This window comes from Podarcis erhardii (genome assembly GCF_964252035.2).
Source record: "Podarcis erhardii genome assembly, chromosome: 2".
NCBI lineage: Eukaryota > Metazoa > Chordata > Lepidosauria > Squamata > Lacertidae > Podarcis > Podarcis erhardii.
The window spans coordinates 99,701,743-99,726,001 of NC_138498.1; the positions used below are offsets into that span (position 1 = coordinate 99,701,743).

A 24,259-nucleotide genomic window follows, 5' to 3' on the forward strand; every position below is an offset into this window, starting at 1 on the left:
TGAAATTAGAGGGTGTGTGTGTGTGTGTGTGTAAGGTAAAGGACCCCTGGATGGTTAAGTCCAGTCAAAGGCGACTATGGGGTTGTGGTGCTCATCTCTCCTTTCAGGCCGAGGGAGCCGGCGTTTGTCCACAGACAGCTTTCCGGGTCCTGTGGCCAACATGACTAAACCGCTTCTAGTGCCACAGAACACCGTGATGGAAACCAGAGCACACAGAAACGCTGTTTACCTTCCCGCCACAGCAGTACCTATTTATCTACTTGCACTGGCATGCTTTCAAACTGCCAGGTTGGTAGAAGCTGGGGAAGAGCAATGGGAGCTCATACCATCACACAGATTCAAACTGCAAACCTTACGATCAGCAAGCGCATGGTTTAGTGCCACCCGTGTCCCTGTGTATATGTTTATGTGTGTATTTACTGCACTGTGCATCACTTTACACTTGCTTCCTTGAACTACATTTGCTGTTTTAATAAAGTATTTTACATTCACTTTCATTTTTTTCTCTCACCTCCATATTCCTTCTTTTGAAATCAATAGATAGGCAAACAAACAAACAAACAAACAAACAGGGCTGAAACATATTCATGTCCCTGAACACAAAAAATTGAATAAATTTAGAATTTTATTTGTATAAGAAACATTAGAGCCGAAGTGAATGGGAAGCATTTGCTCTCTTGCTTAAATACTATGATGAATATCAAAAAAGTAGATCATAAAACTGAAAATTTCAGTTAAGTGGTTGTTGGATTTTTTTCATTCTGAGTGAATGCTCTCATTAAGAGGAAGAGAAAGGGATTATAGTGCAATGCTAGAGTCCACACTTGGCATGTGAAAAGTCCCACTACCATTATCTATGTTGTGGGGTGGGACTGTTTGGATAGCCACAACACCCCATCAGTTGCCCCTCGGTTGCTGGGGCAGAAATTTGGCCGGTTGGGTCATCTATTGGCTACTGAGGGGCTATTTAAGCTGCTGTATGTTGCTGGGAACTTTCTCTTTCTTGTGACGTGCATCGATCACGCACCCTCCCACCCTATATTTAGGGCTATATTTAGGGCTGTTCTATATTTAGGGCTGCTATGCCTGTCTAGGGGTCGTCTGTTTTGGAGTAGAATCATAGAATCATAGAATCATAGAGTTGGAAGAGACCACAAGGGCCATCGAGTCCAACCCCCTGCCAAGCAGGAAACACCATCAGAGCACTCCTGACATATGGTTGTCAAGCCTCTGCTTAAAGACCTCCAAAGAAGGAGACTCCACCACACTCCTTGGCAGCAAATTCCACTGTCGAACAGCTCTTACTGTAAGGGCCCAGTAGGAATTTTGCCATTTGGCTGATTGACTGTTACCATTTGGTTTTTGCCTACCATGTAGCAAATCGTCACAACTTTGTAAGGTTGGCGGTTAGGCATTGGTTCAATGGTTTGCGGAGGGGAAGTGGTTGGCTGTGCCTGCCCCTCCATTGCTGCTGCTAGGGAATTCCGTTAAAGGAATCCAGGGACTTGCCTTGCTTTTGTCCGATCCCCTTTCAGGGGTTAGGGCCATGCCAGAGTCCCTGGGAGCATCTGGGGTGAACTGGAGCCTGCACTCAACTCCGTGCTCCCCGAGTCCTCTGGTGGAGTCCTGTTGTCAGTCCTGTCCTGCTACTGTGCAGGGCTGGGTAGTCGGGAACCAATACCTAGGCAACTACTCACATGCAATAATTCAGTAAAGTTGTGGCCAAATTATTGCCAAAACCTTTAAACTAAAATTCTGTGTCTATTGTGTATTCATTTTGGGGGTGGTTTGGGGGTCTTCACACGCAAGTAAGTGATGAGGAAAACCCTGGACAGCAGGCCACAATAGACAATACTGCTCTAAATGGATTCCGTAAGTGGGTAGTTGCTCAAACAGTAGTGCTGACAAATTATTGGCTTGCAATGGGAAAAAGATCCTTTTTTAAAAAAAGATTACAATCCAGTCTCTCTCCCTAGATCCATTCCCTGGCGAGTACATTACTGTACAGGTAGCAAGATTAACAAAGAAACATTGCCTTACACTGAATCAGATCAAGTGGTGCGTCTAACTCAGCACTGTCGAAGTGGCACAGGCTGTGTTTCAGGCAGGGGTCTCTCCCAGTTGTACCTGGAGATGCCAAGGACTGAACCTGGGACCTTGTGCATTAAGGTCCAGCCACACTTCCATTTGTCCAACAATTTCTTCTCTTTGTCCCGTGATTTCTGGGCACAGATCTGAGAGGGTGTTGTTGTTGTTGTCGTCGTAAACCCGGGTTTACTGCTGAATCTGAACAGACATCTATCTGCAGAAAACCTGATGGGCGTTTGTTCTGATTCGGCAGTCAACTGTGGGCTCTCCTGGGGAAAGTGGTGGGACCCCAAAAATAAAACCCTGCCTCTCGGATTCCTGACTAGAAATCATGGAACAAATGGAATTGTGGATGGGCCCTAAGACCAGAAAAGAATTGTGAGATATTTTGTGTTCAGAGAAGAGATGCATGGGGTCTTTTTTGGGTGAGCTTTGCCTAAATGTTGTAACACTTCACTGCCTACCTCTTTGCTTCCAGGCCAAATTCAAAGTGCTGGTGCTCACTTCTAAAGTCTTAAACAAGTACTTGAGGAAAAGGGGTTACATCTCCTTCCACACAAACCTCCCTGTGCATAAAGATCACAGGCTCTGCTCCAGCTACAACCGCTATCTGAGATGAGTCTTGTTTTCACAAAGAATTTGGAAACAGTGCCCCCTCAGTTGTGGAATGTCCTCCATACAGAAGCTCACCTGCCACCAATTCAGTTTTATTTTACTTGCCATGCAAAAAAACACACCCCTGTTTCTTACTCAACCAGAGAGTCTCGACTATTTCCAACTCTGATTTATAGTTGTTTTCTTTAACCCGCCACTTTTTAAAATGATGACATTGTTGTTTTGCTGTGTTTACATTTGTTTTCTGGTGGAAGGCAACTCGCATGCATTAAATTAAATGATAGACTATTTTAACTAATGGCGAAACAGATTGGGGAGGCAATTCTCAAGCTGTGCATTCCCCTCCCCCGCCCCCCAGCGCTGAGTTCATCCTTGTGCCAGAATGTCTTGCAAGCCATTGTCTGAATCTACCTAAGTGGTAAACTATGAAAGGACACGTCTTTCCTTAGGAGACAATCCGATCACTCACAAACCATTTATCAGGCATTTAAAGAACGTGTTTAAGATACTTTTAAAAGCTGCATCCCAAGTCTGTTCTGTTAATATGTGGCACACTTTATACCTCACTGGAGACAACACAGAGAACCATAACAAGTCATGAAGTGCGCCCGTGCATGAGAATGCATGACTTCTAGTTCATTACCGCCTGATGTTATGACTTTGCTGTTCAATACTCAAGCATAATTAGAGGACTCAAGGTGCTGCATTATCTCTTAATGAAGCCCAATTAAGAATCATTAACCTTTGACCTACTTTGCATCACTGATGGACAGTGAACAGTCCTGGGGAAAGCATATTTTTAAAAGGTGAACTTGAACGAGCCGAGCGAGCAGATGCCGTTTTGAAGGAGTTAAAGACGTCTCTGACAATAGTTTCAATTCAATCCTGTGCAACGGGGTATCTTGACATATTGATTGATAAACGAGAACAATATACGAGCTGTCAGGCAGGCTGAACATTTATAGTGATTTATGCTGAAACATTTGTTTTTCTGCATGTGCAGCTATTGTTTTATGTTATCAATACAGCATATTGATGTAAAACATTACATTCTTCATAAAATATGCATTAGCCATGCATTACATTGGCCTTACTTGCAGTTTGGTCATAGATGCACATAGGCTTGCAAACACATTCCGCCAAGGGAAAGGGGTGGGGGGAGATAATAAAATACACGAAATAAACCGTAGATATAATAAGAACCTGGACAGATTGATGGCTATTCACCTTCCCGAGCTGAAGATCTAGATCTAGGTTCTTTCTAGCAAATTGTAAACTCTGAGAGTATCTAAAGGACAGAATACTCATTGTGCCTATGGTGTGATGAGATGTTCATAGTGTGTTGGGAGGGGGGACTTTTGTTCTGTGGTCAAGTTCACACAGATATGAGTTCTGAATGAATGCCAATCATATTTTCAACCAGTTTTGAAAGACCCAAATCTGTCCCCTTGACTATTTCCACACAGCACAGATGGGCTTGTAGGATGGACAACTGTTCAGCCATCCAGGGCAGCATTCCAAGGCTCCAATGTCCCTTCCGTCTTTACCGCATCCTTGCTTTCTTAGCAGGAGAGAGAGCTTCCTCAGCTCCAAAGCACACAGGACAACAACAGGAAGGACTGGCAGTCACAAGGAAATATATAGTCTGTGAACTGGTTATTAATGTAGTGGAAAAATTGGGACATCATCTTCAGAGTAGCTCAGTTGATCTAGGAGGCTCTGACAAATAACCCGTTTGTTTCTGATGCATGGCACATTGTGTTTCACATGTTCTCAGTGCTTTCTTTTCTGGGGGGATGCAGGGGTACACATACCTCTAAACATTTTGTGAATCTAACGGGAGAAGAAACTCTCTCTCTATATATATATATATTAGTTTCTTCTCTAGCATGGTGAATTGTCAGTCCCATTGCCACCCCCAATGGTGGCCTCATTTCCTGTCACGGTGTTCCCTGAGTCTCAAGACGGAAGCGAGCATTTAATGTGTGAAGCAGTGTGGAATGCGGCTGTGTGGTGTTTTACTGATGAAAGTTTGGCCTCGTTGAGGGGCAGTATTTCAAAATAAGTAGGGAAATTACTAACTATTTTTCATCAGAGGAATTGGGAAGATGTTAGCACACACAACCTCATGCCCATGTGGAAGTTACTGTGAGCTGTCAGCTGTGTAATATGAGGTAATGCATGTTCTTTGTACTTTTGTCCATTTACTGTATTTATTTTTCCCGATTTGAACTATAAAATGGTGATTTTCTTGAGTCAAAATGAGAGTACCCCTAAATATTTTTCTTAGGAAAAAAGGACTGCATGGTCTTGAACTATAATTCCATTCATGCTCCTGTAGTAATCTGATTATATATATATAGAGAGAGAGAGAGACTCTTAATACATATTTATATGTGTATCATCTCTCAAAATGCACATCTACATGTACATTTTGATACAACCAAAGATTGATTTGCAACATTAGGAAAATCTAATGTATAACTAATGTCCTGTTCTGGTCTTGCAGAGGAACCCCCTGGGCAAGGAAGTAACTTGTTCCAGCAATGTCTAGAGGTAGACTGAGGTCATCCAGGCCTGAGTCTACTTCTCCTTAGCTCTTTCCCTTTTGAGAGAATTACAGTCCTTGAGGGTCAACCCCTTTATCTCGCAGATGAGCACTTCTTCTGTACTTCCTGTACTTGACTGGCAGAGGTAAGTTGAGAGGCACTCAGTTCCCCAGGCTTAGGTGAAGGCACTTGGGACTCTATGGGCCCTGACTCTGTGGGATCTGATCCAAGGGGCTCTTGCCTGCCCACTTCAGCTGATGATGATGGTCACCAGCATCACGATCAGAGTCAGAAACGTATTCTATCTCCTTAGCTAGCGACTCTGCAGCCTCTGACTTGGTATCTTGAGAGAGCCGGCCTGGCCATGAGGCTGGGTGAAGTGCCTGCCTCAGGTGGCGGAAGTGCAGGAGGTGACACTCCACCCATCCCATTGCTTCCACTGCCACTCATCTTCCCCATCCCCTGGCAGAGAAATTGAGCAGCAATGCTTTGAGAAGCGAGAGCAGGGGCGCAGTGCCGGTGGGCAGCAGGGGAGGCAGGAGTCTGCAATTCCTGTTTTGCCTCAGGTGGCAAAATGGCATCTGCGTAATATTTCATATCATATCATATCATAATTTGCAAAGGTCATGTTCCTCCACTTCCACTTAAAATACCTACTTCAGGTATTGATCTACTCAAGAGTGTCATTTGATGTGTACTTTCCAGTAAAATCAATGCAAAAATGCCCTTTTCTCTAAAACTTTTCATGGATTCTCTACACCAGGGGGAAAGTGCCAGGAGTGAGCGAGGTGACAGAGTAATATTAGAATATATAGAGGATCTAAGAAAGTATTGCAGTCTCAGCCCCCACCAATTAAAATTTGCTCACCCACCTAACTCTGATTAATCAACTAAAGTTCATTAATCAGTGGGAGGCAAATTTTAATTAATGGGACTGGGACCAAAAAGCATGCTTGTTTATATTTGCCACTGTAGCAAGGAATGAAAGAGAGAACATTAAAAGACGGACCTTCCCTACTAGGAACAAATTGTACCTTTTATTAAAGTTATCTCACACTTCATTACCTGCCCCGACACACACCCATAATGAAGATTGTGTCCATTACTCTCTCAGGCACCTTTCCCAGAAAGGGGAGATTGAGCAAAAATCATCATATGCCAAGTCAGGGGTGGGGTTTTTTTTGGGGGGGGGGTTACTCTCTCAGTAGTGTCTGAACCATCACCTTCTTAAGGGTGGAGAGCACCACCAACTCATGCACTGACTCATTTACCACATCCCGAGCCCACCCAGTCCATTCCTGTGGCTGGTATTAAACCACCAATAGGAAGAAGGATCAAAACGACAAGTTGTTGGACACATGCAGGAAGTACCAGGCCACAATAGCTGGAACTGGGGTCCCATGCATGGAAAGAACATATGAGGTGGGTTTGAGGGCCACATGGAAAACATGTGACGACTGCATCCTCCCCCACCTCCCTCATACACAGAGGAAACACCATCCATGTGTTTCACCAGCATGAGGAAGACTGGTGTGGGTGTGGGTGTGCAGTCTTTCCATTCAAGGAGGATCTCCAGTCAGGGTCCTTCCTCAATGTGGGAAGCTATATGAGTGTCCATCAATATATCCAGGGCTTATTTTTTTCAGCCAGAACTCAACAGAACTCAGTTCTGGCACCAGTTGGGCGCCATTGCCAATCTAAGAGAATGAGGGAGGTGTTCATGGTGAGTTCCGGCACCCTTTTTTCTAGAAAAACAGCACTGATGCATCCATAGATATTTTTTCCCCCCTCATGTTAGCTAAATATGGCAGATAACCATTTCTGCCACACATGGCTGCAGCAGGGGCATGGCTGTGTGGCAGTGCACAGCATCGGCATAGGAGCATAGGCAATTGCATCATATGAAGGCAGGCCAACTGGTCCACCTCAGTTTGTCGACTCACTGACTGGCACCAGCTTGCCAGGATTTCAGGAAGGGTTCCCTTCGAGTCCGACCTGGAGATGTCAGGGATTGAACTCATGCCCTCCAACATTTCTCCAATGAAAATAGGGACGTCCCATTCCAGAATGATAATTTTACTATTTATACATCACACATCTTACTCAGATGCCCCAACTACTCTGGGCAGCTTCCAACATAAATAAAAAACATAATAAAACATTAAGCTTTTTTTAAAAAACAAAAAACCAAAAAAACCACCTTCCCTATACAGGATTGCTTTCAGACAGCTCAGGAGTCTGATAACTCCATACCCTCCAACATTTCTCCAATGAAATCCTAAGGAAAAGTGGGACATTCTGGGATCAAATCAGAAACTGGGACAACTTCTCTAAATCAGGGACATCTGGAAAATAGGGACATTTGAAAGGTCTGTGAACTTGGAACCTTCTGCATGCAGACCATCAGCAGGAGAGGAGGTATCCCATATATCCCCAGAACCACCTCATACATTGATCGGTGTTGGGGTCATGTCAGCCTGTCCTAAGATTTTGTTCACTAAACATGTTCACTTGGAACGTTCGCATTTGTAAAATCACAAAAGAGAGTGAGGTTAACCACATGTTGCTAAACTTGTACATGCACTTAACTCACTCATCCGCTTAGCTATTTACCTTGACGCTTTGTCACTGGGGCTGAGTCAGCTGGGTCCTCAATCAACTGATCAATCAGTTAAAACACCAAGGAAAAATCGACTTGAGCTGGTGTAAAATCTAGCCCTGGTATTTTCTTTATTACATTCCTCCAGGGAGATCAGATTGTGCAGATTGTGTGTGTGTGTGTTGGTCACAACCCAGGCAGGCTATGAATTTAGGCTTCCAACTCTTTTGGAAGGGCAGCTGGCAAATGCTGGACATTTCATAAATCCAGCAGCTCTCAGTACCAGTAGATTTCAGTTATCTCTTGTGAACGCTCAGTAAGAGCTACTTTGGTGTGTATAAATTGGATGGCTCACTCATGGTCCAATACTAATCATTTCTTCAAGCCAGGGAAATAATGTGGATTCAAGGAGTATGAAAACCAATACAGAAGCAGGGCTTTTGCATAATTATTCTGAAACTTCAGACTCTCAACATACTGAACAAAAAGCTTTGGATTTAATGCAGCTTGTCAGTCAGATGCATATTACCTAGTAGAGTCAGGTATTTGGAAAATTCAATTGGACTATCTGAACAGGGAATAATTAGGGAGACTAAGGCACTTACAGACACAATGAACCTAAAGTGGGATAAATTAAGACTGTAGCTTTAAGACTACAGCCTATGCAGAAATGAGAGAATGAGCTACTTAGCCACACTCTCAAACTTGGGTCGGGGAAGGGGAGATAACCTTTGGCAGAGGTAGCCAAAGTGGTGTCCTGATCCATGTTGAATGGTGCTGATGGGAGCTGTAGTCTACAATATCTGGAGGACAACATTTTGGCTAGCCCCAGGGCCAGCCCACCGAGGAGGCAAGGTGAGGTGACTGCCTTGGGTGGCAAGATCCACAAGGGCATCAAATCTGGCCTCCAGGGAAGACATTGGCACATTCCTTGGAGGCTAGATCTGTCACATCTCCAGCAAAGCCCACCCCATGGCCACTTCACAGTGGCCTCTTGGAAAATAAGAGGTGTTGCTGGTCTCTTCCCACACCTAGGGAGGAAATGGCAAGAGCTGGTCTCTGGGGTGTCCTGAGCTCTGTACCTCCCCACTTCAACTGTTGGGTAATGTTGATTTGATCTCACCCACCCACCCCGTTCACAATGTAGATGTTCACTCCCACCTTGTTCCTGATGTAGAACTTTATTCGCCGCTTGTTCCTGAAGTTGATTCTCACTCGCCTCTTATTCCCTGGTGGCAGGGGTGTGTACCATTTTGTGGTTGGTATATTTCATCACTTGAGGGTTCACGTCAGGGGACAAAATGTATTGGGCCATCCCTGGCTTTGCCCAATGATTTGCTGCAGGGTTTGGGTGTAGAAGGCTACCGGTTCAGACTCAGGTAGCTCCAGTTGAAAGGTACAGTAGGGCTATGTTTACAAAATGTTTACCAGCAGGATTAGACAGGCCAGGGTGAGGTGGATCAATGGTTTGCTCTACACTTTCATCGCAAGGCAGCTGCTTATGTCCAGGAGTCTCAACCTAAGCATCATATTAGCTAACACACTCAAGTCAATTGGTATGTTCCTGTTTCTAAGGATTACAATTCCTCTCTATAAATGTCAGTCCCAAGCATTCTATCACACTCCAGTGTGACCAAAAGACCGGAGTTCTGCAGACAAAAGAGTGGGGCTGGGCAAAGAAGAGTAGCCTTAACCACATCAACAAGGGCTTTTCTCCCAGCCCAGTGAGGGCAAGCTCAGGCCTGGATTTGGGCAGGGTCTCCAACAGAAACAAGCAGCAGCAGCAGCAGCAGCAGCAGCAGCTGTACAATGTGTATCTACCAGAGGGCAGAAGAGAGATGAAATCAGCAAGTGCATCATTGCTGATTAAATGCATAAGGGATTCATATAAACAGACCAGAATCTCATACCGACAGAAATCAAGTTGATATTCTAGTGCTCTCCCAGTCCCTCACTCCATAGTTAATTTATTACTCACTTGTTGCATCTATATTCTGCTTTCCCATTTAAAAAAAAAAATTGCACAAGACAGCTAACAACAATAAAACCGACGACAGAAAGTAATCAGTCCACACAATAAGCAAAACTGCATAAAAATCAGATAAAAGCCGATAGAAAAGTTCTTTAAAAAATCTATTTTTTGCTGTACTCTACCTAACTTTGGTTAGAAAGTGCTAGTAGAAGCAATGCAATTCCACCCCCCTTTATTCCTCTCTGCATGGATATAAATCCTCAGTGTTCTCTATTCCTTTTGAAGTAAATATTGAAATTGTGTTAGGGGATAATATAATGCCACTTACTGAGTCGCAGTGTAATAGAGTCCTGGAATTCAGTTCACACTAAGTTCCATCGGCAGATACCCACTTTGATAGACCTGCACAGCTACTCCCTACAACCTGTCAATGCAGCACACCATAAATCTCTTTAATACACTGTTCTCTTTCTTTGGTGAATATGAACAAATCAAAGTTAAGGTCAAACAAAAGTGCTAAACATTTCCCATGCATTTTTTTTTTTTTAGTCACATTTGCTCACTATGTGAAAGCTGATATCCACACCAAGGCTGCTCCAAACAAAATCTGCAGTGGAGGGAGGGGGGGACGAACAAAAAAAAAGGAAGCCTTTTCAGAAATAATAGTTTGCAAGCCTCCCCCAGCCTCAGAACATAGCCTCCCCCAACCTCAGAAAAGTTCGGTTCAGAGGCATAGATTGTTTGAAAATCTGAAGTAATCAATATTCCAGCACTGCAGAGTTCCCGCTGAAGGAGTTCTAAGATGAGAGTGCCATTGGCTATGTTACAGTGGTCACAAATAATTGGCTGGGGGAAAAAATCATTCTCCATAAAACATTTCCAAAAACAGACCCATTAAAGTGAGTGATGGGAAAAAGAGGGTGTTATATGGATCAGCAGAGTTAGGTGAGGTTAGCAGAGTTCTATTTTCAGTTGTAATTGCTGGTATATTGCCTTCTCAATCCGCCCCCCCATTCCAAAAATATGTGCCATGCAGTGGTAATAATTTCCTGCACTTTCTCTGTTCATATATTTGAGGATTATGTGTATCCTTAAACGGCCATATTTCCAATTCAGATGTGCCTTGTTCACTGATACAAGTGTGTATGGACCTCAGTTGGTTCAACATGAGACTCTTGGGTCTCAGCTACATTAGTAAAGAAAAAGTGTTTTATATGTGTTCAAACACGGTGACACCAGATGGCGCTGTGGAGTCCCATCTTTCACCAACTTGATTTCCCACTATGAGGTTTACAAAGCGTTTTCCTGAAACACGTTTTTAATGTGTCTAGATCCAGCCTCTATCTCAAGGTTGTGGGTTTGGATTTGATATCCCGTTCTTTCACTACCCAAAGGAGTCTCAAATCAGCTAACATTCTCCTTTCCCTTCCTCCCCCACAACAAACACTCTATGAGGTGAGTGGGGCTGAGAGACTTCAGAGAAGTGTGACTAGCCCAAGGTCACCCAGCAGCTGCATGTGGAGGAGGAGGGAAGTGAACCCGGTTCACCAGATTACGAGTCTACCGCTCTTAACCACTACACCACACTGGCTCTCTTTACCTAGATGCAGAAAGTGCCAGCAACTAGACACCGCCTCCTTTGTTTCAAGGGCCCAGTAACTAGGGCTGTGTACTGGCTCCTGACAAATCCCAAATCTGGAACCAAGTTGGGCTGATTCAGCTTGATCTAGGTTTGCCTGGAGCAGGTGAACGTTGTCCTGGATCTCTCCACGCCAGGGCCATCCAGAGATATCCAGGGCTGTCTGAGGAGGTCAGGGTCAGTGGTAGAGCATCTGCTTTCATGCAGAAAGTCCAAAGTTCAATCCCAGTCAAACCCGGTTGGGGCTGAGTGTATCCCCTGCAGACCCACCGTAAGTTACAGGGTGAAATTCTGAGTTAGATGGGCAGGTGTCAGACTTAGAAGTCAGTTTCTGACAGAAACTGGCCTTCTAGGTCTCTGGACTTCATCCCACATGCCTTATTTCTGTAGGGACCTGCTAAGTCAAGTATGGGTTGTACTAAAGACCAGTTGAAGTAGGGAATGAAGTCTGAGTTGGCCAAGGCCTGTATCAGCCTTTTAAGAAATTCACAAGAATCAAAAAGCGCTTCTTCCGTTTACGTTAATTTACCTCACAGTGTGTGACTTTCGGATCACCAAGGACATCTATAATTTATAATACGGCAGAAGCATAAATAAGCAGATAAGGACAGAAAATGTAGCCAGGAAGATTTGATGAGAGGAGCTGCGTTTTGGCAAAAGTTTTGTTTTTTTGGATTAAAAGGGGCACCAGCCTTCTAAAGGTTGACTACAGAGAATTAGGATTAAAAGGAAGAGGCTGCTCAGTGCCTTGCAAAAAAATCATTATGGTATTCTTTAAAATCCATGCTGTTCTGTTCCATTTATTTTATCCATCACAGAAGATGTCAATCAATTCTCCAAGTGTGCATTAAATCCTTAGCTATGCCTCTTTCCAAAAGCAATAATACAAATGAGAAACTTCATTTTTCCCTTTTTAATGGACCCCTTAGGAGCTCTTGTAACTTAGATTCTGTGTTTCCTTCTCTCCCCCCCCCCTCTTCTGTTTAATGAATCTTTATAAGTTAAGAAAGAAGCAAGTAATTGAAAATGCCAGGGAAGACACACAGAGAGTTCGAGTGCTGCACAATGGCTCGCTTCAGATGCTTGGGGGCCAATTCATGAAAACCTTGATAAATTTGACTTTTGGCATACCCTGTCTCCTGCATCAACATTTGCCTAAGCATCCTTCTATAACAATTGTCAGTGTGCTGCTTTCAGGACAGTTATCCTTTTAAGGAATCTCAGGATTTATACCACAATAATATCCCCCTCCTGTCATGGAGAAGGGGACAATTGGCTTGCAAAGGGGCCCAAATGTTTTCTTGGACAGGCTACAGCTTGGAAATCGCTTCCTTGGAGTGTCGGTGGAAGAGCTGCCAACATTAGTATAGCACCATTGCCTGTGCTATTGAGCATGGGACTGCAATATAACTTCTATCACACTTGCAAAGCTAAGCAGGGTCTGGTTTGGTTTCAAAATGGATGGCGGAACATGTGTTGAGGTTCCTGCATTGCTTGACACTGGACTAGATGGCTGGCGGGGTCCCTTCCAACTCTACAATTCTATGATACTCTGAAATAGTTATTACAATAATCTAGAAGATGCTGGAATGACATATAGTCATCATAATGTGTCATCACTGTCCATATACAGTCATACCTTGGAATTCAAACAGAATCCATTCTGGAAGTCTGTTTGGCTTCCAAAATGTTTAGAAACCAAGGCATGACTTCCGACTGGCTGCAGGAAGCTCACTTCCAGGTTTGCGGCGTTCAGGAGCCAAAATGTTTGACTCGCAAGGAGTTTGACTTCCAAGGTACAACTGTAGTCCCCTTATCCTCCATGACATCTGTCCAAAACTCAAAGAGCTTTAACCCTTTCTAAGCGACCAGCCATCCCATCTTGCAACAGTAACTTCCAAGCTAGCCCAAGCGCACATGCTCCGGCCAAGCAGTGGCTGGAACTAAACCTGGCCTAATAAGTAAAGGATGACACCCATGCTCCCCACTTCAGTTTCACTCTTTGTCACACATTGCTCAGACTGGTGCAATGGGATTCACTCCTGTTCCCAGACCCATGTATGCAAACTCCAGACTGGGGCCTTATGATCCATGTCTTAGTCTCCAAGCACAGAAAAGGCCAAAGACTCCACCACTGTGTTACATGGCAATATGTCAACAAGTTGTGGGCTAGGGTATTTTAGAGCTGATTAGCCAATTTTATAGAGGTGGAATCAGCCATCAGAAAAACTTCTCGCTGACTAATTGGCCAAAATATATGCACTGCTCAGGAGTACACTGTGTCCTACTTTGATCAAATGCGCTACCATTCAATCCTAATTAGAAACACTCATTTGCTTTTCTGATTGCATACCTTTGCATATTTACAGTAATTAATATGTTGCAGAAGTGGAACATTCTAATCCAGGCTTTTCTGATGGCTCGGCTTATTAAAGCATCACATGCACATTAGCTTGTCATTCATTACGAGAGCACGAAACACCTGACACCACAGCTCAGCTACCGTGCTCTGCGAACGATTCAGTCAATGACCCAGTCAGTGCATGCTCCCCATATCTGGCTGCAAATTGATCTGTGAAAATGTATGCCGGAGTTTGGAGCACACCTAAAGTGAGTGCAGGTGTGTCACAAAATAGGTCAAATAGGCAGGGAGGTATGGGGATTTAGAATAGGTCAGGTGAAGCCAGGTGAGCATCCATAGGGATTATTTTAGGATTTGTTTATTTACTTATTGCATTGTTAGCCCAGTTTTCCCAGCAGAGAGTTCAAGGTGGTGGCATACATCGTTCTACTCCACCCCATCTCATTTAATCCCCACAACCACCCTCTGAGGCAGGTTAGGATGAGAGGCAGTGGCTGGCCCAGGGAATGTTGTGGGAATCAAATGGGGGGGGGGAGATGTGTTCTTGAGATCCTTGGAGTGAAAAGGTGGGATATAAATGTGGTAAATCATAAACATGAGAGAGGCCTATGCAAACACGTATGCACAGACCTATATCCAGTCAGATTACATTCCAGCCAGAAAAAAATCAACCTCAAGGAAGGTGTAGAGTAGGGTTGGCAAGGGTTGGCCTGTGGAGGGGTGTGGCCTCTGGGTAGAACTGAAGGTCACATAGTGAAGTCCAGAGGGTTGAATGAGGTTCTTCACCCCTGTTCTGCAAAGCGGAGTATTTGAAGACTGAAATGAGCTTGCCACTTTCTCTTAAACCCTGATAGTTCTTGAAGTGTAGGTGGGTTCCCACGAGGCAAGACATAGTAATAACAACAAGAACCTTTATTGAACTAACAGGACTTGTCAACAGGGGCAAAGCAACTGGGCCACTTCCACTCCAAACGTGATTGGCTGTCTAAACTTCCAAGCTGCGAATCATGACTGAGTTTAAGGGCCAATGGCAGAGGCCCAAATCCTGAAATGTTCTGTGATTGGATACCATGGATTGAATCAGAACACAGGGGCTCAGAATCCTTCGTCCAGGCTCAAGCTCAGGCAAACACAGAGCACTGAATACATAACAGTTCTTCTTGCTGAAGACTTTTAAAGACTGAAGTTGAAAGACACTAAATTTCATTAAGCAGCTTGCGCAAAGCCACCGAGGGAGTCAGTAGCTTATCAGGACTCTGAAACTACATTGCCTGGGCCAGGCCTCAGCCCAGCTTGAGCTCACTTGGTTAAACCTCACTTGTCTCACACAGAAACATAGTATCCTCTAATTTCCTGTTTCCTAGCACTGAGATTAAAATTTAAAAAATCATTAGAAAGCTGTAAACCCTTTTGAGACGTGTGGCAAAGATTTGAGCCATGCAATGGCACCAGAAGGTGCTCTTAAATTGGCATGCTTAGCAGATTAAAGTATTAGGCAGATTATGGCAGTAATTTTACTGCAATAACATGTTCCCATCAAATTTGGCAAGAGCTCTGATCCCAAAACCCGAGAAAACAAATTTAAGCTAAGCAGGTGCCCTAGCTTAAACTACAAACTATGTGCACAGAATAACCATAATAGCATTCTTTTGATGGCCTACACCACATTCAAGAAATAGGCCTTTTTGGTGGAGCAGGGTAATGTAGGAGCAGACCTGTGTGCATTGAGTTGGTTGCTTGAAAAGATTTTGAAACTTTCAGAGCTGGTCCTACCATTAAGCAGAGTGAGGCAACAGTGGTGAGGTACTGGAGGACACAGTTTGCTGCGCCATGTGGCCTGTTCTGTGCCCCCTAAGCCAGCCTGCTGCCCTCTGGAGTGGTGGACCATGGTTTCCCATTGCAGGTGTTGAAGTAAGGTTCACTTCCAGCCCAGTGTACTCCTGTACATCAAATTATCTCAGGCACTGCAATATCTGGGGTCAACCCTTAATACTGTGTGTATGCTAAAGGGGAAACCAATTATTTGTAAATGCATGGGATTTACAGAAACGACAATCCACATGTGCATATTTGTATGAGTACCTTTCCCTGCATACAAAACGCAGTGGAAGAACACTGACTATGCCTCTTGCTTCCATGGATGGCATGTGCTTAGAAAAGACTAGTGCATAAAGGTTAAACTATTTATTTATTGCTGTGCCCATTTTTGTGTCTGGCCTCACCTACCATTCTTGATGCAGAGAGTTCCAAGGACATCTGCTTATATAGTCCCAGTTACAGATATATAGTTATACAGTTCCAGTTACAGATAGGTAGCCGTGTTGGTCTACCATAGTCAAAACAAAATAAAAAAATTCCTTCCAGTAGCACCTTAAAGACCAACTAAGTTAGTTCTTGGTATGAGCTTTCGTGTGCATGCACGATTTCGTGTGCAGGTATCTGAAGAAGTGTGCATGCACACGAAAGCTCATACCAAGAACTAACTTAGTTGGTCTTTAAGGTGCTACTAGAAGGAATTTTTTTATTTTGTTTTGATCTGCTTACATGTTATGAGACCCTTGTACTCACACATCAATGCCTTCTTTTTCTGGAAAGAGGTGTTTCTTTGTTTCACCCTTTGCCAAATTTCCTGCCTTCCCTCTTGTGGTGTAAGGAATGACGCCGAATGCTGTTCGATACGTTTGTGAGTCTTTGAAGCAAAGCTGGCTTGTCTACAAAAATAAAGTGGTTGGAGCTTTCTTAGAACAACTTCAAGACACCAGTGGAGAAAATCAGCAGCTCAGTGTGTGTGTGTGTGTGTGTGTGTGTGTGTGTGTGTGTGTGTGTGTGTTTAAATAAAAGAAGTTGAGAGTGTGGTTTTTGAGCTCTCAAGCAGAGAAGCTGAGTGGTAGCCCAAATGTGTTTATGAGTCCAGAGGGCTTATCTAACTTTAGAAGTGCTAAGCAGTGCTCCGTTTCAGTCCTCTGCAGGAGACAGCAGTGGGAGGAAGCATAATCTATGGCTGGGGTCCAAAACAGAGCAAGTGTCCTCTGAAATTCAAAGGCAGCCACTCTCTTCTGTAGACGTGAAAAGAGATTATCTAGAGATTATGTCAGTAATTAACTCGGGAAATGGAAAGTTGCTCTAAACCCTGTGGATCTTTCTCAAAGTGACATTGTTCTTCTCATTCCACAAATAAAAAGTAGCAGGCAGGCAGGCACAATTCTGAGGAGTGCTACGTAAGCATGGCTCAAACAATGAGCACCTCCACAGCTCCTCACACAGTCTGTGAAACTGCATTGGAGAAAATATGTGTACACTAGAAGAAAAAGGTAACGGTAAAGGACCCCTGGATGGTTAAGTCCAGTCAAAGGCGACTGTGTGGTGCGGCGCTCATCTCGCTTCAGGCCAAGGGAGCTGGTGTTTGTACACAGACAGCTTTCTGGGTCATGTGGCCAGCATGACCAAACCACTTCCGGTGCAACGAGACACCATGACGAGTGCCAGAGCGCATGGATACACCATTTACCTTCCCACCACAGCAGTATCTATTTATCTACTTGCACTGGTGTGCTTTCGAACTGCTAGGTTGGCAGGAGCTGGGACAGAGCAACGGGAGCTCACTCTGTCACAATTTGAGCTGCCAATTGGCAAGTCCAAGAGGCTCAGTGGTTTAGACCACAGTGCCACGCTCCCATTCCTCTGAGCTCCCGTTGCTCTGCGTGATTTTAGTGATATGCTGAAGATACTGGATGCCAAGAAAGAGCTATTTGTTTGTATTGCACAGCTAAAACTTAGTGAAAGAGAATTAATGTCTACCACCTTAATTCAGAAGATATATATTCTAGCCCTTCACAGCCTAGGACCCTCGTACCTACGCGACCACATCTCTTGGTATGCCCCATGGAGAGCTTCAAGGTCCATAAATAGCAACACCCTAGTGGTCCCAGGCCCTAAGGAAGTTAGATTAGCTTCAACCAGAGCCAGGACCTTTTCAACTCTGGCTCCGGCCTGATGGAACGCTCTCCCTCATGAACCAGGGCCCTGCAGGACCTGATTTCTTTCCTCAGGGCCTGTAAGACAGAGTTGTTCTGCCTGGCCTTTGGCTTGGAGCCAATTTGATTACCTCCCTCCCTCCCTCTCTTTGGTTTTTCTTTTCCTTTCTCCTCCTGCGATGAGGCTACATTTTAATATTTTAATGTTTCAATATTTTAATGTTGTATTTTAATGTTGTTTTTAAGTTGTAATCACTCAACTTGTTTTTATTATTGCTTGTTAGCTGCTCTGAGCCCGGCCTTGGCTGGGGAGGGTGGGGTATAAATAAAAAATATTATTATTATTATTATTATTATTATTATTATTATTATTATTAGTGTGATTAGGCCAATGTTTCTCAAACTGTGGGCCAGGATATGCCATGTAGCCTTGGGCCACTTTTCAGGTGTGCCACAGTGCCACAGCCTGCCCGGCACCTCCTTGGTTGCCTGCCCTGCCTCTTAACCATGCCATAACCTTTGCGTTGCAGCAATGCCAGCACCAGTAACTCATTGAGTGCTGAGTAAAGGTATTCAGGAGACAGAGATGTTCACCGCAAGGTGGAGGGAGGAAAGTGTCCCTCCTCCAGCATGGAATGGGCCAGAGAAGGTGCTGAAAGAAATCAGCAATTCAGCAGAAACTGGTATTCAGAAGCATTACTGCCTCCAACTGTGAAAGTGGAGATAGTCATCATGATTAGTGGCCATTGATAGACTTATCCTCCATGAATTGGTATAATCCTCTTTTAAAGCCATACAGGTTGATGGCCATCGCTGTCTCCTGTGGGAACGAGTTCCATAGTTTCATGTTTACCTAGGAGAAAGCTCATTGGGCTCACTGGGACTTACTTCTGAGTAGACCCATATGGAATTGTGCCATGAATGCATGATTAATAGCCATAATGACAGCAAGAGTACTAATATGCGCAGCAAAGAAGAATACACAAAATATATTTCCCCCCTAATCTGCCCAGCTCAACCTGACTTGCCATGGCTCTGTTAGAGTTTGGAGGAAAAATAGCCTAACTGGCACTTTTCAAAACAATCTACAAAGCAAAACGGAGCCATTCTTCCAAATTTACGCTTCTTCAAATTTTGCAGCTCAGTTCTCCAGCCAAGGAATGTGCAGAAAACTGCACATACTAAGGTAAAGTGTGCATTACCTACTAAAAATAATACACATGAAAATTGTTACAGTAGTGCAAGCTGCTTTGCAAAAAAATACGTCTATTATGGGGAATTGCATTGGAGAAAATATGTGTGAGAAGATATGTGGAGAAAAACATTAGAAGAAACTGAAACACATGAATTCTGCAAATGATTTAAAAATAAATAAATCACAAACTGATGTAGAAATATATAGAGCTGAATTTATGACTGGGAAAATGAGGAACGGGGAAAAGACAAAATCACAGGTTCAAACCCCCAGCCCCAGCCTCTACAACTGTACATTTAGGCTGTAACCCTAACCATGTCACTCCACTGAAGTCAACAGAGCTGACTCCCAGGTAGGTGAGATTAGCCCTGCAGCTTTAGCTGGCCACAGTGGGGTCCCTTAAAAGGAGGTAAGCTGTGTCCTCTCTCTACCTTGCTCTCCATCCCAGTTTCAGCTCTCGTTTTCGCCATTCTTTCAGGATTTTATTGCTTACCGCACAGTGTTAATTTTTAATGCCAGAAGCTGGACCTTGCCTCAGCTCCTTCCCAACCGTGAGCTCTCGGCCAATTGCAAGGCAACTGCTCTGCCACCACAGCAGTTTCCGCAAGGAGCCTTTAGAGCTTCGAGCATCCTCGAGGGCTAAAGATGTCAAGCAGGATAAATACCAATAAAACCAAGAGTCACACCGTTCAGCTGTATTAGGTGGATCGGAAAAGCAAGAGCACACAACCCCACTTGTTATGAATGTTGGTCCGCTCTATATTTGAACGGCTCGGCTCTCCTCACATTTCAGACAATGGTTAAAAGCTTCTAGGACAGCAGATTGTACACCAAGGTTATAGGAATGTCACTTACCTGGGATGCTTTTGCAATGCTTACCAGTTAGAGGAAGCACATTGGTGCTGGCTCTGAGTCTGCCTAGCCTGTAAGAGGGACCAGGAGCTGGAGCCAGCCTAAGCAATGCTTCTTGCCAGCTAACGCACAACTTTTAGCAAATGTAAAAGAAGGCACTTTCAGTCTCACAAACTGAAACCACTGAAACCAAGTTAAGTGCAGATGAAGTATCTTGTGTCCACCTCCTGCTGGTGGATCATAATGGATTAGAAGTATATGATCCGTGTGACCAATGAAACTTGAGGCTGAGGTAGTTAAGCAGCCCCTCACAAGGAAGCAACATCAGATTGTGGTACAAGGGGCAGTCTTTTCTGAGCGCAGACAACAGGAACACTGATAGATGGAAACTGGAGCCAGGGATTGGATGATAGGATGAGGGACTTGAGCATGTATATAAGTTTGATTGGGTATATCTGACTGACTGACTCATTCATGGGGCTATGAACATTATTTGGGCATTGTGAGGTGACAGCATCTTGGCCCTGTCGATTGGTAACATTTATGTGGGGCATTGCAATGTGTTATTTTGTGCCTTTCATTCATAACCTCTGTGCATGTTTAGAGGCTGTCAGTGTACAGGATTGTGGTAGATACTTGATGGTGATGGTATTGCAACATTATTATTTTTTTCCCTTTTACTGTCATCCCTAACAATGTTGGCTTTGGTGGTTGGGGAGCACAGGACCTTGACTATATTACACTTGACCGCCAACCCTGCCACAACTGCAGTCTCAGAATAATATCATTGGCTTCCATCACCAGGATTGGCATTGGTGGGGATGGGGGAAGGCTTAGATTCAGTTCACATTTAAAAGTGAACCTGCCTAATTCAAACTTTCCAAAACAATACATGAACAGAAACACAGCCATTTTCTTTCCTTTTTTTTTCAATGCAGTTCTGCAGTCAAGCAGCAGGTGCAAAAATGCATATACTAGGGCAAAGTGTGCATATGTTAGTAAACCTCCTACTCTGGGGGAAAATGCATTGTAACAGGGGGGAATGGTTTTACAGTCACCTTCCACAAGTTGGGGAGAAAAGGGGAATTAAATTGGGGTGACAAGAAGAAGCAATGTGGGTAAAGATGGGACGCCTGTCCTGACTGCACACCTCTGTCATGTGTTTACCCTTTATTGCAACACCTTATCTCTCTGTGTGTGTGATCTATGCAGGGTTGTTGTGGAGATAAAATGCAGTGAGCATCACCATGGGATACTTGGAGTTGGGAGATATTAATGTGAGGGGGGAAATGATTGAAAAACAAATCTTTAAAATGTTATTTTTTAAAAGAATTTTTCTGTCTAAATTTGGAGGACAGGCAGAGTAGAATGCGAGACGGAGATCAACCAGCAGAAAGGATAAAACAGAATGGAGAAAATCTGTCCATCTACTAAACCATTGTTTCATAATTTAAGCAAGCAAAGGGTCGCTTTTATTTCTGACACAGCATTTTCTCCACTTTTGTTAGCTATTAAATTGGAAGCTCTAGTGATTTAAGAGGTAGGCTGTGACAGCAGGGTAATATACTAGATATTACAGCTTCAGACAGAGTTGCTTAACAGCAATGGGAAGCAGTATTGATTTTTTTAAACAAGGAGGTTATGCCCTTCACCTCTGCATCAGATCAGTTAGTGAGGGCTTAAGGCACTTGGGAAGTCTTTTGGTATGTAAACATCAACTTGTGGTTTGTTGTAACGCAATATACTCTCAAATACTCTGGTAGTGAGGGCTGCAGTAAATAAAATCTAATGAAATTCGTGTGTTGAGCTATGTGTGTTTGTGTTTATTTGTGTGTGTGGTGGGTAAAAAAGAAGCCACTTCCAGCAGGATAAAAGAAAATAATGAGAAAATCATAAAAGAATGGAATACTGGGAAGAGCCGAAGGCTGTTTCTCACAGATTGTTTAATTTTTACTGTGAATATCTTAGCAATGCATTGCACTGTTATCTGTGACACACACCAACTGTTTTATGAGCTTAATGTGTGCCACAAAACTCTGATGCACGCAGGGACTGGGTGAAGACAGGAGTATTTAAGCGCTGCAGCAGTTGCCCCCTCCAGCTCAGCATTCACCCCAGCATGCATGCCAAACTTCAAGGGCACCCCAATGACTCAACACAAGGCAGCGTAAGGTGATCAACTGAACACTGCCTCAGGTTCTTGCCCCACCATCTTGACTTGTCTTTCCTGCCCAGACTAACAACCAATCAAATTCAACACCACTCCAAACGTAGTACCCCCAGCAGTACGCAGTAGGTGAAAAAGAGAAGCTCCTAGGCCATTTAGGGGCTCCCCCCCCAACAATTCCTACTCAGCTCCCAAGCGGGCAGCTAACAAAAAACCCATAGCGCTGAAGGAGGGAGAGAGGGAGTGCACTCCCAAGAGAAGACTGGAGCAGTTGGGGAGAAGCAAGACTTAAGAAGCCTCTTCCTCTCAGATTGGCCCATGTGAAAGTGAGAAATAAAACAAAAAACAAAAAAAAAGGGAGAGACCTGTCAGGAATCAGGGTGTGGCAAATTTGCTCCCACTCAAGTGTGAGAGAGGCATTGTTATAATTATCAAAGACTGGCATACATTGCTTTTCCCAATGTGATTAGTTTGAATCAGTGACAGAGGAAGTCTGTCCAGCACCCGGTGCGGAGTACCGAGGGGTGGGGCGAACCATCCACAAACTGCCCGGCTATGCCTGCACGGTGCCCGTACCGACAGTGCAGCGCATGCACCGACAACGCCCATAACGACGGCTCGTGCGTGCCCTCAGCTGCCCTACGACAGGAGGGGAGGCAGCGGGCAGACACCGTGGAGCCTGTGGGCACCTGAGATGCATGGCTCGGGGGCACTGCAGGCCCCCCGGTGAGTGCCGCCCGCCATTGTGTCACCCCCCCCCTCAGGGTGGCACCTGGGGCAGGCCGCCCCCTGCCCCCCTTCATAAGCACCTTGTTTGAATGGGTATAATTCTTACTATTTGGAAGGCAAAAAGGGGGATATTTCTCCCACAAAGAGTGTGTCATTTTCTTCAGGTACAAGGTACAGCTGTGATTTTGCCCATAGCTGTCAACGTTTCCCTTTTTTTAAGGGAAATTCCCTTATTCCAAATAGTGTTCCTCACAAGAAAAGCGAAAACCTGACAGCTATGATTTTGCCACATGTCATGTTTACAGATTCCCCCGCCCCAAACCAGGAAATGTACCTTTCAAGAAAGGAAAATTTTCATTGGGGTGGGACACACACACACACACACACACACACACACACACACACAGAGAAACTTATCTAATTGTGAAGGCAATTTACGAATCTGTGTAATAATAGGTTTGTCCTTATTTCAGAATGTTTTGCAGAGCTATCATTGATATGTACAGCAGGAAGCCTCCTCTGGATTATCAGTAGCTTGTATTGAACTCTTCTGACGCTTGTAAAATATAATCTGTGTCACTGAAGAATACGCAAGTGAAGCTGATCGATGAAAATTAACAATTAACTCAGAGAAGTAAGGGCTTTTGATGCACAGAATTAGGAGAACATGCCAAATTCACATGTACAGGTGGTAAGATTTTAAAGTAAAGCTCATTGGTTGAATGGTGTGCATGTAATGTGATAGTACCTTTGTGCTGTCATTAAACCTTGCTGTGCAGGGATATTAAATAGTAAAGAACCCTCTAGCGTTGCAAGATTTTACCTGTCCAAAGGCAAAAGGATGCATCCATGGCACACAGTACTTTATGCCCTAGAAAGAGTGGCAGATGGGGCAGCCCAGGAGTATTGCTGAGCTGTCTGCCAATGCCATCCATTGCTTCCACTTACTAAGAGGGAGAGGGGCGAGGCAGTAGGATCTCAATGCAATGTGGGCACAGCATAGCTGCACTAGTGGGAGTCTGGATTGGCTCTGCTGTTGGGCCTACACGGCACCAAGCTCTTGTTCCCTTGCCCCTTGCCCTATTGGTAAGTATGATCAAGGGTGCCTATTGTTATGTATTCAGTGCTCTGTGTTTGCCTGAGCTGAAGTGTGGGCAAAGGATTCTGAGCCCCTGTGTTCTGATTCAATCCATGATATCCAATCACAGAACATTTCAGGATTTGGGCCTCTGCCATTGGCCCTTAAACTCTGAGTCATGATTTGCAGCTTGGAAGTTTAAACAGCCAATCACATTGGGACTGGGAGTGTCCCGGGCCTTCAGAAATGTATATAAGCAGTTGCTTTGCCCCTGTTGACAAGTTCTGTTAGTTCAATAAAGGTTCTTGTTGTTATTAATGTGTCTTGCCTTGTGGGAACCCACCTACCCTTCAAGAACTATCAGGGTTTAAGAGAAAGTGGCAAGCTCATTTCAGTCTTCAAATACTCTGCTTTGTAGAACAGGGGTGGAGAACCTCAGG

The 24,259-nt window shown here is 44.3% G+C and overlaps 1 protein-coding gene across 1 annotated transcript in view; it reads right to left on the reverse strand.

Annotated features, from left to right (window-relative positions):
• The window catches only part of TAFA1 (TAFA chemokine like family member 1), a 335,805-nt gene that overhangs the window by 212,347 nt on the left and 99,199 nt on the right, over positions 1-24,259 (reverse strand). The window lies entirely within an intron of this gene.